This window comes from Vigna angularis, chromosome 6, assembly GCF_016808095.1.
Source record: "Vigna angularis cultivar LongXiaoDou No.4 chromosome 6, ASM1680809v1, whole genome shotgun sequence".
Classification (NCBI taxonomy): Eukaryota; Viridiplantae; Streptophyta; class Magnoliopsida; order Fabales; family Fabaceae; genus Vigna; species Vigna angularis.
The window spans coordinates 8,409,031-8,427,533 of NC_068975.1; the positions used below are offsets into that span (position 1 = coordinate 8,409,031).

Below are 18,503 nucleotides of genomic sequence, written 5' to 3' on the forward strand. Positions count from 1 at the left end.
CTTAAGTAATTTAATTTATACATCAACATATACACCAACATTTCAATTCTCATAAGCACATAACTCAACATATAACATCATTCGAAATATATATATATATATATATATATATATTCTAGACCGACCGTCCGGAGTGTATGAATCTGTGTAGTTACAAGCGTCCTTGCACCCGAGTGATGTAGTAATTGGGATACACCAAATAGCTGCCACTCGAGGTCAGTCCGTTCTTACGTCGCCCATGTTAACTTATGGACTAAGGACCTCCTGCCGTTCCCACACATGACATACTTCCTCTACATGAGGATAGTACTCACGGAACATCAGGATTGACAGCGAGTCTTAACTTATCCACAGTCATACTTTACCAAATTTAATATTCAAATATATATAAGAGTCGTTCCTCCCTAGAACGCTCGTTCAAATTCCATAATCGTATAATCATTCAATATAGTGTTCACACTTCAACATCTTATAATTTATCATCATCTCTATCTTTAGTTTTAAAAGTATAAAATAACGAACGCTCATACTTCTGAATAACAAAGACGAACGCTAAAGACTAGATTTTGAAGACTCGTTGTCAAACCGAATAAGTCAACAGTACTTATATGACGAACGTGACTGCTACTCGAATCAGTTGAATGAACCGACTCTTAGAGATATAACATAAATGTTCAGAATAATTTAGGTACAAAGACTGTAGACCAAATTCAAATGGATAAAGATACAACAAGACAATTATTTAATTATACTGAGAACAATTCGTTTAAAGGGATCGACTGCCAGTCAATGACCGAACGCGATGATATACAATTACTAATAATTTAGACGAACGCTATTTATGTCTGTTCCGAAATCAAAGGTACGGACGAGCGTTCGGTATAAGACTGAACACTACTTAGGACGAACGCTAGGTATAAGACCAATAATTAATTAGAGCGAACGCTTGGTATAAGACCGAGTGCTAATTAGGACAAACGCTCAGTGTAAGACCGAGCGCTACAAATTTATAAGTATAAGGGATAATGCATTATAACTTAATTTTAAATTACAAGATTACCACTAGGCTGAGCCGAACGCTCAACATAGTATTTCACGGGACGCTCGTTCTCGATCGGAACTCTTTCCAAATGAAAGAATTCCTTTTTAAGCAATTGATTAGAAACCGAACGGTATAAGACCGTACGATGACGAACGTATTTTATCATAGTAAGGATTATCATATTCAGATTTTTCATCTATTCTAACTCAACATTTCTCATACGATTCATAATCTTATAATTTCATATTCATCATTTAATTCACATACTTTATAGAATTCATATTAGAACTCATACTATACAATAATCATCCATTTTCCAATTCATACGTATCAACCAACACATACCATATTCATTCATGCATAACAGCGATCGTTCAGGCATACTAAAACAACATACATCTCATACATTCAGTTCATATCATGTTTGCACACAACATCCAAGTATAAATTAAATTAATAAGTTTCCCTTACCTGGATAGCAGTGTACGTCCAAATGTAAGGGTTTAGTTCGTCTTCTTACAGCGTTCTATCCTCAGATTCACTCAACAACTTTCACTTAATCTAAAACACCAAAAATCAGAAACAACTCAGACCTATAACCCATGCATGCAACCAGAACTTGGGTTCGCATGAAACTAAATGGACGAACGGTTAGAGACGAGAACTTACCAGCTCAGATCCGAATTCTGTTCGGTCTAGAATGACGCTCACGTCTCAGGGAACGTTTCTACGGTTCTGAAACGTGATCGGAGAAGAAGGTGATGAGTTACAGTAGAGAGAAGGTGAACTGGTTCTAGAGAGAAGGTGGAGAAAAATGGAGAAATCAGTTTTGAGGAAGAAGGTGAGTGCATGCAGAGAATGGGAAGGAGTGTTTCAGAAAATTCAGTTCTCTTCCCCAAGTCAATCGGACGTTCTCTCATACGCAGACACCTGTCTTCCACTACTGTTTTCAGAATGTTCCAACGTGACACATGGCAGACGTGCAGCAGAGAATGTGAGTGCGTTTTTAATGATACTGAGCAATGACGTGGGTGCATTAATTGAGATTTTACATATATTTACAACTCTAATTATCTAGGGTCTCACACCTTTCCTCCTGAACCGACCTCTACACCAAATCATTCTAATAGGGAAAGAGGTTTTAATATTCACTACAAAAAATATTAAAATTACCGACGGATTTTTACCGACGGATCAATATCCGTCGATATATCTTAATTTCCGATGGAATTACCGACGGTATTTTTATGTGCATTACCGTCGGTAAAAAGAGCGGGATTTTTCCCGCCCATTATTTCGTGGATGACATTACCGACAACGTTTTTACCGACGGTATTTTGGCCGTCGGTAAGCCGTCGGTAAATGCTAATTACCGACGGATTTTATCCATTACCAACGAATTATGACCGTCGGTAATTTCAATCATTCTTGTAGTGATTGAAGATTTAGAAAATATAATAAAGGAGTTGAAATCTTATAAGGTAGATTCAGACAACAAAATAAAGGAGTTGGAATTTGATAAGGTAGTCTCAAACAATAAAATAAAGGAGTTGGAGGATAGAGTACAACGCTTGGAAGAATTTTGTAAGCAAAGAGTTCATTAAGAACAAGATGACTCTTTCCAAGATGGTGAACCAACTCTCTCACCAATTGAAGACCATGTAGTAAGGAATGTTAATAGTGAAGAAGAAAATGTGGACCATCAAATAAATTTTAAGATGACTATCAAGAAATAAATGTTAATATTGGAGAATAAAATGCAGACTTTGATCATCAAAGAAATTTTCAAGATGATTATCAAGGAATAAATGATAATAATGCACAGGAAGACATCATCCAACATGCTCAACAAACTCTTGTGATAAAAATATGGAGGAGGGTGAAGAAGGTCTCTATGATGTAGATATGAATGTATCAAATATCTACACTCGTCTAAAGAATAACCCAAGAAAAAAGATTCCTAAAGAAGATCCTGAGATGATGTATTATGGAAAAAGCAAAAAGACTTAATCAGGTAAACATACATTAGGTTGTACTACACATTATTTAGATTAATGATTGTCAAATGATAAAAATATTTAAAAATCAACTTTTTTCAGTCATGTAAAAGCAATATATTTTTTTCTTTTGTTAGAAGTCTTCTCTCTATAATCTAATGTTTTGCATGGTATGTTTTCAAAGGAATTTTAATGCTAGTGTCTTTTAAGATATAAGGTGAAATTGGGGCGAGTTGGAGCTCGAAAGCAACATACCACACCAGCACACCGTGGTACAACGAGGAAAATCTTTAAGGTTAGCATTTATTTGGAAAATCCTTATAATTAGTGATTTTAGCAATGAATAGACCATCTCTGGTAAAGGTGAGGTTACATTGAATAGGAGCACAATAAAATTTATATGTTGAAATGGTCCTAGGATTATTATAGGAAAAGGAAAGGGTTAGAAGTGTAACAGATTAGTTGGTTCTGTTATTCTTTTCTATTATCTGGTTTACTGTAATTCCAGTAAATAGGTTTTTTTGCAAAGGAGGAAATTTTTGAATTGAATTTACTGGTCATATTCCAATGTAAAAAGAAGAAAGCACCTATGGAAGTATACTTGAATATCTTGGAGCTAAGGTGATTCTTAAACCTTTACTGGTCTGTTGGTGAAGGAAAGACAGTTAGGCAGTCAAAAGTAGATGTTAGTGTGAAGGTAATGTTGCTGCTATGTTGGAGTCTTTAAACCTTTAATGGTCTGTGTTTAATTTTTTTTGGGGAGTGAGGTTGGCTTTCATTTATGCTTTGATGTGTTGCGAATAGTCATAAGGGTAATGGATCGCAATTCAAAGCCATGATAGTAATGTTGTAGAATTTTTTTTTTCTAAGAATTATTGTGACCCAGTTTTTCTATGAAACAAGACAAACTCTATGACCCAGTTTTCCTTTTATTATCCCTTTTCCTCTTCTGTTTCTTTTTCTACCACTTTTTTCTTTCTCTTAATCTTATCTTAATTAACATCAACTACTTTCTAATCTCATACAGTATTTAGTAGTTTTCGATTCAAAGCAAGGAACCAAGAGTGTTTCTCCTGATCTTTCTGGTTCTCAATTTATATTTTTTAGATTATGCTTTAGTGACTTTTGTTTGCCAATTCGCTGCAGGATATGGTAAAAAACAATGATCAATAAGCATTCACTCATGCCAACTAGGCAATCCGCAACTGGCCCAGAACAAGGTCTATCTTCTTTTATGTGTAGCAGTTTAACTTTCGAGTATTTACCAATTCCGTAACATTTAAGAATTAGTACAAACGACCACTGCGAAAGATCTTCATTCTTTTGTGGATCAAGCATTGTAGTTATAGTAGACAACAATGGAAACAAGGACCACTATTGACAGATTTATAGAACATTAATAAGTTGTTTCTCCTTACTAATTTGAGTTTGCTTTTTCCTGCTTTGTGCTTTCATTTCTGGTTATTTACTTATTTTGGGTCAGTGCATTTAGTCCTTAGGGACCACGTGTCTGTTGCATGGTAGCCAAGACTTGACAGAAGCATTTTTCATTCAAGTTTCAGTCGATATGTAGAAGCTCCATGTCTGGTTTTCAAAATGGTTTCTTAAAATAGAAGTGGAGATTACAACCTATTCTCTTTAGCACATGGTTAAAATAAACTACAGTATAATGTACCAATGAAAAGATGAAACATAGATAAGTATATGCACGGTTATGAGGTGTATAACAATTATATTAGCAGTGATGGAACTGAAAAGTTGTTACTGACTACAGTGAAGGATTATTTCGTAAAGCAAAATTTAATTTATTTTTGTTTCTCTTTTCCTTAAACAATGGTCAGATACTACTTTTACTTTATACATAGCTCTAAAGCGGTGGGTCAACGAGAGTATCTTAGTAATTGACCGTGTTCTTAGAACAAGATTTTATTATTCCCTCACAGATTCTTTATTCTTCATAGGGTGGTGAAACATGGGAACTATCTTGTTTATTGCAAGCATAAATTTGTAAAATATAAATAGAAAAAAAAAGGAGGGTAAGAGATAAGAGTGTATTGATTGGAAGATATTTCTCTAGAATTGGGGATTGTTCATTTCTCTAGAATTTTCTTTTAGTTATAGTCTAGTAGCATAGTTAAATTCTGCAGTTTTAATTTTAAATAACTAGAAAGATATAGTTGTAGATTAGTTCAGTGAATTTGAGTTTGTTTAAATAAAGATTAGAGTTGGTTAGAAGTAGGAAGTTTATTTTTAGATTGTTCTATTTTATTACAGTACTTTTAGGCTATTGTAAGGGCATTTTTAGATTTTGGTTTTATAATTCTAGAGAGTAGATAATTTTGGGAATGTTTTCTAATGTTAAATTTAGGTTTGTTATCATAGTTTTGATAATGTTTTGGTAGTTTTAGCATTAGGATATAGGTTTAGGACAGTTTTAAAATTTTCGGCATACTAGAATATCATAAGTGAGTCCCATTTTGTTTCCTTATTCTACCAACAAACAAATGTCCATACTTAATGAATTCTGGAATTCTTCCCGCGATTGTCCATAATGGTAACTGTGCCACTGCTTCTTTCCTCCCAAGTGAAACTATTGCAATTGCTGAATGTGGCTTGTAAGTTTCCATCCTACATTATTTTGCTCCCTGTATTATCACCTTCAGGTTGTTCACAACAACTTCAGCCTGCTGCTGTTCCAAAAACCCTTGCTTGATTTCATGTCGTATGGAGTTCCATTAAAAATCCTCTTATTAGGTGTCTTGTAAGAAGATTAAAAAACCTCTTATTTGGTGGCTTGTAAGAAGATTAAAATGCTAGTATATATTTGACATTTTGGCCTGATTCTACTAATTTAAAAGTAAATGTACTTAACATTAGTGTATTGTTAAATGTACTTAACATTAAAATGCTAGTATATATTTCATGGTCTCATCATTGAAAGATTCTGATTACCGCAGGTGTCTCATATGTCTGCAACAAGTGAATCAAGAGTACTACCTTGTTAAGAATAAGCTTAAAACACTGGTCAGGGTATTAAATAGATGAAAAACTTAAAAAACTTTTTTATTTACATGCTGGATTTGTAATTAATATTTATTTTATGGATTCTTGATGCAGCTTGAGCAACAGATTGTGGCAGTTGGTGGGTCAATCCCTACGGAATATACTTCCCCTCTTGAGGCCTAATCATCACAACTACCTAGATTACATACTGGACCCTTCATATGTGCAATGCTCATACAGAATGAAATAGTAGTATGCTTGTTAATCTTCCAACTTCACAACACTGACACGAAGTACATTATATTAATTCATTGTTTAGCACTTTACCAATGAAAATGGATGAAAAATTTATTTCTCACATAGTTATCCCATTTTATTTTTATGTATTTATTGCTTGATCATTTAATTCAGTCCCCGTAATTGAAACACAGCTTCGATTTCTAAACAACATTAAATTTCAGTTTTAACAAAAATTAAATTTAATAAAATCATAGATCCTTAGTAATTCCAAAGCTAAGAAATATCGAAATCTTAGTCACAAATAAAAACCGTATCAAACATAATTTTGACCTGTATTAATCACTACTAAGTCAATTGTTTTTGATATATTTTAATAATGAAAAATTGGAACTGCGGCAGATTGAGTTCTCACTTTGACTGCTTTAAGTGTTTCGAGTAAATGTGCTTATGTTTTTATCTATTTTTAAATAAAAAACAATCGATTTAGTTGTAATTAATACATCTCATATTATTGGTTAATACAGTGCATAAGAAAAAAATAGTAATTGTAAACAAGATTTTGCTTTGTTATAAATAGTTTGTCCTAAGAAAGAAGTGATTTTAGTTGGTACAACAATATTGTTGATGTTTTATCGGTAACACCTTTAAATACTATAAATATGTTTTCGTTTTTTATTTATTAGAACTGATGATGAAGTGGTCATTATACAAGATGATATTAATCATACCAACAAGAAAGACCGTAAGACTTTCTAAGAAAAGATACTGAGGTGTTTTAAGCAATTTCTTCTACGAAAAATAATTTTTTAACACCCTAAATTTTTTTAAATTCATTTCACAATATTCTTTCTTACTTTTTACTTTCTTTTTTCTTAAAAAAATACAAAAATTTACACTTGTATGACTATTTTACCCTGTGTTGTAAAAGTGTGTTATAATAGTATTAATATTTCATCTAGGTAGTGTCATACATTCCAACTTAACTACAACTTAACTACTTCTTAGACACTTAAAAAGAAGAAATATCACCGGGTCTGCATCCATCCTCTTCCCTATAATCTGGATTCTCCATCAAAACTACAAAACCTTCAAGAATTGGCGATAGAGGAAGGTATCTGAAGAATAGTAAACAAAAGAGTAGGTGTTTAAAAACTTGAAGGCTTTAAAGACATAGGTGCATTACTTTTCCGTTGCCAGCTCTATTATGTCGCCAGAAGCCAGGAAAACAGGGGTGGAGTGGGTCAATAACCAATTAAATTTTGGACAAAAACAAAATCAAGTTCCCAAATCAAATTGATTCAACCTGGAAAATGAACAACTCAATACACTACAAAAAAGTAGGGCATTACCGAAGGCCATAAGCCCTCGGAAATTGCCAAAAGCCGTCGATAATGGATGTTTACCGAAGGCCTATCGACGGCCAAAAATCCTTCGATAAATCCCTTGTCGCTAACCATTACCGAGGGCTTCTGCCCTTCGGTAATTACCGAGGGCCAAAAGCCTTCGGTAATTACCGAGGGCCAAAAGCCTTCGGTAATTACCGAGGGCCAAAAGCCTTCGGTAATTACCGAATAGCTGAAAAAAAAAAGTATAATGGAGGGTACTCAGTCAAGGGTCTGGTAATCGTTTACACCAACCCTGTAAACGATTACCCGAGAGAAAATTGGAATTTGTACAGAAAGTCCAACACAGGTACTCAGTCAGGTGAACAGGGGTCACCATTGAAAAAAAAGTGACTTTTAGGCACTTTTGCACTTGTCTTAGGCTGTTCCTTGTGTTTCAGTGGTGGGAGAGGGAGGTTAGTGATGTGATTATGTCCCAATGATGGAGGAAAGTGATGTTTTGGCACCCCATGATGGAGGAAAGAAACAATGTTTATGAGATGAGCAACTTGAGTGAGTTAACATGCTGTCAACTTTGACCTTTGCTGGCTATTTTACTGATAACTTTTCCCACCGACCTCCAAATGATGTGATTCTTTTTTTATTAGAAACTAGACTCAAACATCTTTCCAATGACTACTATTTTGTAATTTTTGGACATTTGAGTTGGTACAGTTTATTGTTTCAAGTTAGCGTTTCATATATTTTTGCCAACTCTGACCTTTGCTTGTTCTTTTGCTCATAACTTTCTCCACCGAACTCCAAATGAGTTGATTCTTGTTTTGTTGGAATCTATACTCAAAGACCTTTCAAATTATGCCTTAGAAATCAAATTTACACCTTCTTTGACACTGTAATCGATTACAAGGACACTGTAAACGATTACCCGAGAGAAAATTGGATTTTGTACAGAAAGTCCAACACAGGTACTCAGTCAGGTGAACAGGGGTCACCATTGTTAAAAGAAGTGAGTTTTAAGCACTTTTGATCTTGTCTTAGGCTGGTCCTGGTGTTTTAGTGGAGGAAAGTGATGTTTTGGCACCCCATGATGGAGGAAAGAAACAATGTTTATGAGATGAGCAACTTGGGTGAGATAACATGTTGTCAACTTTGACCTTTGCTGGCTAGGTAATTCTTTGCTTTTGACAAGTTTCCTAGCTTCATTCCACTAGTTTAGACATGTTAGGATGTTCACATACCTTAGAATGAGTCTACATTAGGTGAAATGACAATTTGTCACCTTATAAGTACACTTTTTAGGTACTAAATACTCAAACTTTGAGTTTTAGGTGAAGAGAAGCCACTTGCAGCGTGAATGAAGTGAAGATAATTCCACCAGCAGCTGCAGCTACCTACATGGTCTAGTTTGCAGCAGTCTAGCCACGTAGAGAAGCTTCACTCACGGCCTTTGAAGGAGGGGAAACATGTCCAGCAGCTGTAGCTACCATCACATCCAGTTGGGAAGAAGAAGGAAGCTCACGGTTTCTTTGAGAAGCATGGCAGCAGCTCACGTTCAAAAGAAAGGCTTCTATGGAGTGGAAGAGCTAAGAGAGAAAAGGAGATGAGTTCAGGGCTGAATGGAGTTGGACGTGTGAAAGAAGAGGAATAGGGAAGGAAAGTCCAGCCACCACACATTGTTGGCAAAGCTCCAGCTGCAACTCATTACTTTCAAAGTGAAGAATTTTGCAAGTTGGACAACACAAGGGCCACCACTTAAAATCTGGTGCAGTGCAGATTTTTGATGTGACTGGTTTAATGTGTGGTATGGTGTTGTGACGTTTTGGTGAGGCTTCCAAGGTCCAAAATTCTTGCTCCAAGGGGGTAGCATACTAGGTAATGGAAGGGTTGCTGAATTGGACAAAGAAGTAGCTCTAAAAGTAGCAATTTGGCTTGATTTTCAGTAGCATTTCACTAACTTGGAACCACTTTTTTAGGTCCAAACAACTTAAACTTTGAGTTTTACCTAATTCTTTGCTTTTGACTAATTTCCTAGGTTCATTAAACTACTTTAGACTTGTTAGGATGTTGACATTACTTAAAATGAGTCTATATTAGGTGAATTGACAATTTCTCACCTTATAAGTACACTTTTTATAATCTAAATACTCAAACTTTGAGTTTTAGGTTATTCTTTGTTTTTCACCACTTCAACAACTTTGTTTGGTGAATTTAAACTTGTTAAAACTCAAATTTAACTCAAAACCAAACTGCTACTTAAAATCACCTTTCTACTTCCTAAAATTGACTCAAAATTGATGGTTTTGGAAGTGATTTTGTGCCTAAGCCATTCTGACACTTTGCTAATCATTTTAACAGTTTTAAATCATCAAAATACACTTGTTTGAATTCTAATTAGGCATAAAACAGAACTGCAACTCAGATTCACTTGCAAGTTCCAAAAATGGCTCAAATATGATGGTTTGACATACTAAATTGCATACAGGTCATTCTAACTTCATATCAATGCTTCTAACAGCTTTAATACATCAATTTGGACTTGTTTAAACTTCCAAACATCACAGAATCATAGCAGAACGAAAAAGGACCTGTAATAACTCAATTTTTGAAAATGTTGATCAACCACAACACTAAATTTGAGGTTTAGGGAATTCTTTGCTTTTGACCACTTTCCTAGCATTATTTCACTACTTTACAGTTGTTAGGATGTGTATAATAGACACGCTTAGGTTACTTTAGATTAATTCCCAATTTCTCACCTATTTAGTACACTTTTTTAGGTTTTAAGTAGTCCAATTTTGCTTTTGTTGTTATTTTTTAATTGAGACTTCATTTTTATCTTTCTTTTATCTTTTCAAAGTTGTGTAGATAGTTAGTTTACTGTTTTGAGTAGTACTTTAATACATTTTGCATTGTTATCACTTTTAGTGTATTCTAGGTACTACTTTTAGATTCTAGGTTGTAATAATTTGAGTTTTAGGTACTTTTTGTAGTGAGTTCTTAATTAGCTAGGTTTTACCATTATAAACTTGTTAGGATAGTTTCTTTCTAGTTTCTTTTCCTAGTTTAGTGCAGTTTGCAATTGCAGTACACCTTTTTTGAGGTTTAAGTAGTGATTTTTAGAAATTGTCTTAGGAATCACTTCTACACTCTTATCTTTGTCATTTTTAGTCCATTACAACTTGTGTAGGTAGTTTTAGGTATCTTTTACAGATTTAACATCTTCATGCTTAACACATTTACCCTATTCTACTGTATTTTAGGTGCCCAATGGTCAAATTTTGATTGTATTTGTATTTTTGAATTGTCACCTCAATTCTAACTTTGTTTTATGTTTTAAACTTGTCTACATAGTTAGTTTACTGTTTTAATTAGTACTTTAATACACTTTGCATTCTTAGGACTTTTAATGTATTCTAGGAGGGAAACACAAGATAGGAACAATGAGGCTGCACAATTGAAGATGGAAGTTGTAATCACTAAACCTGTTTTAAAGTTCACTTAATAGTGCAGCCACTGGTTAATGACAACCACAAAAGAAACAATTATAAGACTTCATTCAGTTTTATCCCACTTCCCAAAACAGCCCCATTTCATTTAATCAAACCCCTGTTAATCTTGATTTATCATGAATCGAACCCCTCACTTAGCTAATACACATGTTCATTACTTAACATAGAGTACGACAGAGTAACAATAATGTAGTTACTGCGTTATCATGTTCCTTTACAGCCTAACCACATTCAATTTAACTTATTCCAGTCCATACAATCATTCCTATTTAACATGTTCATTACTTAACCTATTGAGGACATATTTTTCTTATACTCTTGATTTACCAATTTCGTCTATGCTTACAGCAATACAAAAACAAATCCCAAAACTTATTCCAAGCTGGAATCAAAATCAAGAGGAATCAAAACTAACAGGACTTTAGTACCAGAACAATTTCTAGTACACAAAATGCCATATAGGAATTCAAAAGAAAACATGGAACGTACTAACCTGCCCAGTCTCAACCCAAAACCCAAGTATAAGCCAAACAATTGAAATTATCACATGATACATATAAGGTACTAAAGCAGAAATATCCACAGTGCAAACAACTTACGCATATTGGTAAGAACAGGGAAACACCCAATTACATGGACACATTGCACAGAAGTAGGGAAGAACAAGGCAATCAATTTATTCATGTACCGTTCTAAAAAAGAGAACTTACCTCGCACTCCAGAACACCCAATTCAATGGAAGCCAAGCAACACCGGGAGCTCTCAACCGAACAGCCAACCTTGGGCTTCACTGCAAGGACCTCCTCACGCTAATGACCACGAATCACCACCCTACCCGTCGCACAACCCTTACACGCACAACCAAGAACCACCACCCCACCCGCAACACCCACAACGGCACGACGAACCCTAGGCACACAATGCCACCGAACAGAAGAGATAGGTAGAGGGATATGAAGAGAATTAACGATAGCAAGCCAAAAGGAAGGCAAAGGGAGTACAACCAAATTTTCAGTAGTTCTCAACAGAGGGGAGGGAGGGTTCTGTTTGATGAAATTGGGGACGAGCTGCACGAATAACTCCAATTACTGAGTTTAATTGGTGGACGCTCTTACCGAAGGCCACAGAGCCCTCGCTAAGGTCTTCTTGACCTTCGGTAACGTTATTTCATTAAGGCCGTCGGTGATTCACTTTTTGACCCTCGGTAAATCACATTTACCGACGGCCGCAAAGCCTTCGGAAATACACCCTCGGTAATTCAGGATTTTCTTGTAGTGATAACAATTAAAAATGGATCAAATATTCAACCTTTATTCATAAAAAATATGAACAATTAAGATCATTCAAACTTACAATTCTGTTTCCTAGCACAACATATTAATTCTTACATATATTCAAAGACAAAGAACTTCCTCAACTATTTAATGCACCTACGATTTTTCCTATCTAATCTTGTTCAAAGGGTTTTCAAAGAAACACTTTTCAGACGCTTCCTAGGTTGAGTTTTTAAACGCTTGCACATGTCAGATTTTTGAATATCCATCTCTTCATCACCTAAAACATCACCAGCTTTTTTATTGTAAATTTTCCCAACAACATCATGTATTATGTTAGAAGCCTTCTCTGGATTGGACTTTCCAACACCGTAAAGTAGTATCTGATTATCTTTCTATGAAATTCTGCTCCCAAAAGCATCACCTACATATAATCTTGCTTTGAATTTGAGTTCCCAACATCATCAGCTGATATATCATCATCTTTCTCTGATTTTGACTTCTTAAATGGAGTAAACTTCTCTACCACTTTCTCAAGCTTGGCAATCGAAACCTCTTGGTCAACAATTATAGCACGCAAAGCTTCATTTTCTGCAACAATATCAGCCATAAATTGCCTATGCAAGTTCTCGTTCACTCTAGCATTATGATGACCATCTAAAGCTTCTTTAACTATTTCAATAGACATCTCTTCTTTGGTTACATATACCCCAATAATGACCTATACAAAACAAAATAAGAACACAAATCATATTAAAATCTATAAAAATTACATAACAAGTAATTACTAGAAGGTATTTTAATCTCACTTCAATGGATAAAAAGGTTTTTTTAACATCTGCTTCACCAACTTTAACATGTATCCAATGAAGGATTCTAGGTAAACAACTTTTTATTTTAGCCAACTTCTTATGACCAAATAACACATGTTCCATTGCTTAGATCTGTCACTACAAAAATTTAGATTTTTACCAAGGGTTATTTTTTCCGTTTCCAGCGGTTTTAACCCCTGAAAAGTACGTTACCTGCAGTTAGAAAAACTGCTGGGAAAAGCTGCATTGCTAAGTAATTACCGAAGATTTTTTGAAAAACCGCCGAAATTAGCGAGGGTTTTGAAAAACCACCGAAAATAACGGGGGTTTTGAGAAAGCCGCCAGAACTAGCAGGGGTTTTGGAAATTTTTTCAAAAAACCGCCAAAAATGTGTACATATTCTTTTTTTAGTTTTTGACTGTAATAAAATGAGATTATAATAAAATTAGTTTTATTAACCAAACATAGAATAAAATAATATAAACTAAAACTGAATACTATATATAAAATAAACTATATTGTTCAAATTGTTCGACATCTTAACATGTTCATACAACTAACTAATTATTGATATATTAAAAAGAAAATATTCAATACTAAATTAAAATATTAAAAATATGACTAAGATGTTCATTACATTACTAAAAAAGAAACAAAGTCTAATTTTTTAGAGGTCTCTTAAGTTGTCCACTCTCCTCAAACTCCTCTTAAGCTAATTGCCTCGGTTCCATTTGGTTGGGAAGAAAACCTAGAAAAACTTCTTCCTAATTTCTCATATGTATCAGTTCATCCTGTGTTTCCCAAACCCGAGAAAATATTCATTCATGTAGAGCATCATCTTCAGGTTTTCTTGTTGCATGTAACTTTGGCCACGATGACAAAGACAAAGGAACCTGCAAGTATGACAATGAAAGCATAACTAGTTTAGACCTTGAAGCTTGAAGCTTTTACATTTGATGGAACTAAGATACGAATATTATCTTGAAAATCACCTACTTTTAATGAATAAAATCATCATATACATCTATCCACTTTACCACCCATTTACTCTTACCATATTCCCATTTTCCACACGATTACGATATTATAATACAATATCTTAAATGACTATTGTTTCACTCATTCATGTAGAAATATAGTGCATCTATACTATAAAGGATACAATACTCAAATGAAAAATTTGCTTCTGTTTCGGGTATTTTGGGACTAAGTTACTAGCAACCTATCCACCACTCACCTTTGACCTGTATTTATAGTTTTTACTACGGGCCCGAAATTACTGAAAAGTTAATCACGGCTCAAGTTTCAGCCAAATAGCTTCTAACAGCTGCTTACCTTAATCTTAACCTTTATTTTAGTTGATTTCTGGAATGGTCGGCCGACCTTTAATTGTTAGGTCGGCCGACCCACTAAGGCGAGTTGGTTATTCAGATGATAGGCTGAATTTTAAGTGTTGCACGAACCTGGGCGCCCGCCCATCCCTGTGGGACGTGACCGCCCGATCCCCATGTACGGTACATAAGCCCCCCAAGCCCTATCACACTAAGTGTGCGTTGGGTTCAAGCAGGGCGTCCGTCCTGATTGTGGGGTGCGGAGGGCCGCTGAGTTGGTATTGGGCCTGGTCTGCTGGGCTTTGGAGCGCGATTTCGTAATCGAATTTTGGGCGGGAAAATACGTTTCGTGCATGTAGAGGCGGTATTCGAAACGGCTTTTCATTTGGGGTGTTGATCGTGCTGGCTTTCAACGGCGCAGATGCTTCAACGGTTACGGGATTTTTTCCTATAAATAGGAGAGGTGGCGCTGTCATTTTCACTTTCTCCGCTTTCGGTTTTCTTATCCTTGCTGCATTCTTTTTCCCTCAAGTAATAAATGGCGGTCGTCCATATTGATTCTTCATTCGAGTCGTCAGGCGGAAATGGCAGGAGTTCGACGGGGGTTGATGGCGGTCGTGATGATTCCTTGAGCTCGGTGTCGTCCTCGTTCTTGGAAGAGGTCCAATCCCCCGAAGGAGGAGCCGGTTCTTTTGGGAGTGAGGATCAGATCATTTACGTGATCCCGATCTTCCTGCTTCAAGGGGGCGTCAAAATCGAAGGTTCTCCTTTTGAGCCGGACGACGATCCTACCGACGTGGTTGAATAGGACTGGGCGCCTTACGGCCCAAGTTTGTTCGCCTCATCTTATGGGAACAGAGGGTTATTGGATTGGAGGCTCCAACGTCTCCACATCACCCGTGATGACGAGGATGCTAAGTTGATCTGGGCGGGAGTTACCGTACGGAATGAGCGGGTGTACCACGGGAAGGGGTCGAGCCCGGATGACTTCTTTTATATGTATGCCAACGTGTTGTCCCAACTCTGTGTCCGGGTGCCTTTTACTAAGTTCCAGATGGTCGTCCTTAGGGAAATAAATGTAGCCCCGGCGCAGCTGCATCCTAACTCTTGGGCGGCCATCCAGGACTTCTTAGTGATGTGTCTGGCAGTAGGTGCCACTCCAACCATCCTGGTCTCCTTCCACTATTTTGAGGTCCGACCTCTACCGAGCGGTGGCTGGGTGTCCTTGACCTCCGATCGAGAAAGGACACTCTTTCGTCCATTCTCGGATTCTTATAAGAATTTCAAGACCCAATTCTTCAAAATCATAATCAGTCCAGCCGGTCGCCGTGAGTTTCACGACGCTGAGGGAAACCCTCCGTTCCCCTTCTATTGGACGGAGAAACCTTGCAGGATAAAGGCGTATCCGGTGGGATTGATGAATTCGGCCGACCTAGAGTCTGTGCGGGCCATCAACACCCTCCCTCGCCGCGTTTCCGCCCGACATTTAGTTGAATGCCTTCGTCATGAGGATTGTGAACGAAAGACGTTCGGTATGGTATTTTTATGTTGAGTTCGTACTTGTTTAGTATATTAGCATTAACGTGGTTGAAGTTTTTTGTTTCTTTCAGATCTCATGACTGCACTTGCCCCCCATCAATCCAACTTCATGGCCTCTCGGAAAGGTGTCGGGGCCAGTTCATCCCCTACCCGGGCAACCCCGGTAGCGCGCCGTTCTCCTGTCGTCAGGAGATCTACTTTTGGCGGCCGCGGCCCTCAAGTCAGTTTGGCCGCAACACCACCTTCGCCTCCTCTGGCTACCGTAGTGCCCCGGGGGGCCGCCCCTACACTCGGGGTCGTGACCGTGGCTTCAGAGGCGGCCACGACGTTTGTTGCCCCCCTGTTGAGAAAAAGAAAGGACCCACCGGCCGAGGGTCGGAAAGACAAGGAGGCGTCTTCGTCCCGGTCTGCCTCCAAAAAGGCAAAGAAGGGAAAAGAGAAGGTTCCCTCGGCACCACTTCCATGTGGCGTATTTAGTCCGGCCTTTAGCATGAGCGACCGGACGCGCTTCCACATTAGCTCCTCTCAGCGAGCACTTATCGAGCCGCTATCTGAGATGGAATTGACCAACACCATGTTGGAGATGTCCACTAGGGCGGCCTCTCTTGCATGGTACTTGAGGGAGTTTGCGGACCGCCGCGGGGCCGATTCTGTCTAGGCGGAACTCATGGCGGAGAAGAAGAGCCACGCCTCGCTCCGGTCGGCTATGGACGAAATGCTGCTAACCCATGACGAGTATGATAAGAAGATTGAGCAGCTGGAAGCAAGTTTGGGGAAGGCCAAGGAGGAGGCGGCCGAGGCGTTTGCCCTTCTGATACGCGCTTGGAAGGATAAAGACCGGCTCACTGAAGAGTGTGGTCAGCTGAAGGTGGCGATCTCTCGCCACCAAATGCCGAGAAAGGGCTTTTGAGTGCCAACCACGCCTTGACGGACGACCTTGCCAAGGCCAAAGAGAAGATCTTCGAACTGGAGGCGGATATTGTCTTCGAGCATGAGGAGGGCTTCAATAAGGCCCTTCGACAGGCGGCCGTTCTGGCGGGCATCGAGGAGCCTTTTGCCTTGGGCTTCAACATTGAAAAAGACGTCTTCGATGGCGTCTTAGTCGACCTCAACGCTCCGGCAGACGACAAAGCGACAGCAACCGAGGAGCCTCCAAAGCATAGGGCGGCCGATGATGTGGTCGTTGAGGACGTGAATGAGGAGGAGGACGACGATGATTTATCGCCTTGTTTTGCTTAGCGTAGGGGTTTTTTATTTTTACTTTTTGATGTATTTATGGACGGCCGTCCAACATCTTGGATTGTCGAGGTGTTGGCCGGGTCTTCCTTTTGCCTATTTTACAGGCATTCTTTTTGTATACCCCTTACATGAATACAAGTTTATTTCTTCATTATGACGGGCGTTCGCTTTTGTACGTTTATTATTTTTGCTTGAATACTTTATGTGTTACCTCGTTCAATTTGGGCTTTGGATTGTTCGGACGACAGTGGTTCTTCAAAAAGAACTCTCTGTTCACCGTCCGGCCAAGTTGACAGTGGTTCCCGGGGGAACTCTCCGTTCATCAACTTGGGCGTCCTGCCATTGTATTAATCATGGAAAACGAACATACAACTTACAATTGTAATTCAACTAAAATAAAATTTTAAATGTGTGGCGTTCCAAGTGTTAGGAATCGGTCGTCCATCTGTGTGCTGTAGGCGGTATGCTCCATTTCCCAGCGCTTCCAGCACCCGGAAGGGTCCTTCCCAATTAGCCGCGAGTTTGCCATGGGTCGCCATTCGACGGGCTTCTCCGGCCTTTCTCCACACCAGATCCCCCTCTTGGAAACTTCTCGGTCGAACCTTGGAGTTATACTTCCTTTCCACCATGCGTTTACATGCCTCTGCCCTCAAGGCTGCCCGGCCACTACCGTCTTGTTCACAGCCTCCACCTGACCGTTCGTCTGCGGATGCTCCACTGAACTGGTGATATGCTTAATCCCCAAGTTTTGGTAAAACTCGGCCAGCTTTTTGTCGATAAATTGTCGGCCGTTGTGGTCGCTAAGGGCTCGGCTTCCACCTACTTGGTGAAGTAATCTATTGCTACGAGGAGAAACTTCTTCTGGGCTCGTCCAACGGGAAACGACACGACGATGTCCATACCCCACCGTGCAAATTGCCACGGTGACGTTATTGTATGTAAGGTATGGGGCGACAGGTGGGTATTGTTGGCGTGCGCTTGGCAGCTCAGGCACTTTTGGACGAATACCTTCGTATCTTCTTCCATGGTCGGCCAATAGTACCCTGCTCTCAGTACCCGTGCTTTCAACGCTCGACGCCCGGTATGGAAACCGCATAATCCATTGTGGAGCTCGTCCATTACATAACTCGCTTCTTCCTTGCTGAGACACTTGAGGAGAGGGGTGGAGAATCCC

The 18,503-nt window shown here is 38.3% G+C and overlaps 1 long non-coding RNA gene across 1 annotated transcript; it reads right to left on the reverse strand.

The window, feature by feature from the left end:
* Positions 1-1,026: 1,026 nt before the first annotated feature.
* On the reverse strand, positions 1,027-12,382 carry LOC128197342 (uncharacterized). The gene is made up of 3 exons (XR_008249763.1): positions 11,845-12,382; positions 1,712-1,777; positions 1,027-1,603 (listed from the first exon to the last, which is right to left on the reverse strand). It is a non-coding gene; the product is annotated as an uncharacterized LOC128197342 (long non-coding RNA).
* Positions 12,383-18,503: the final 6,121 nt, after the last annotated feature.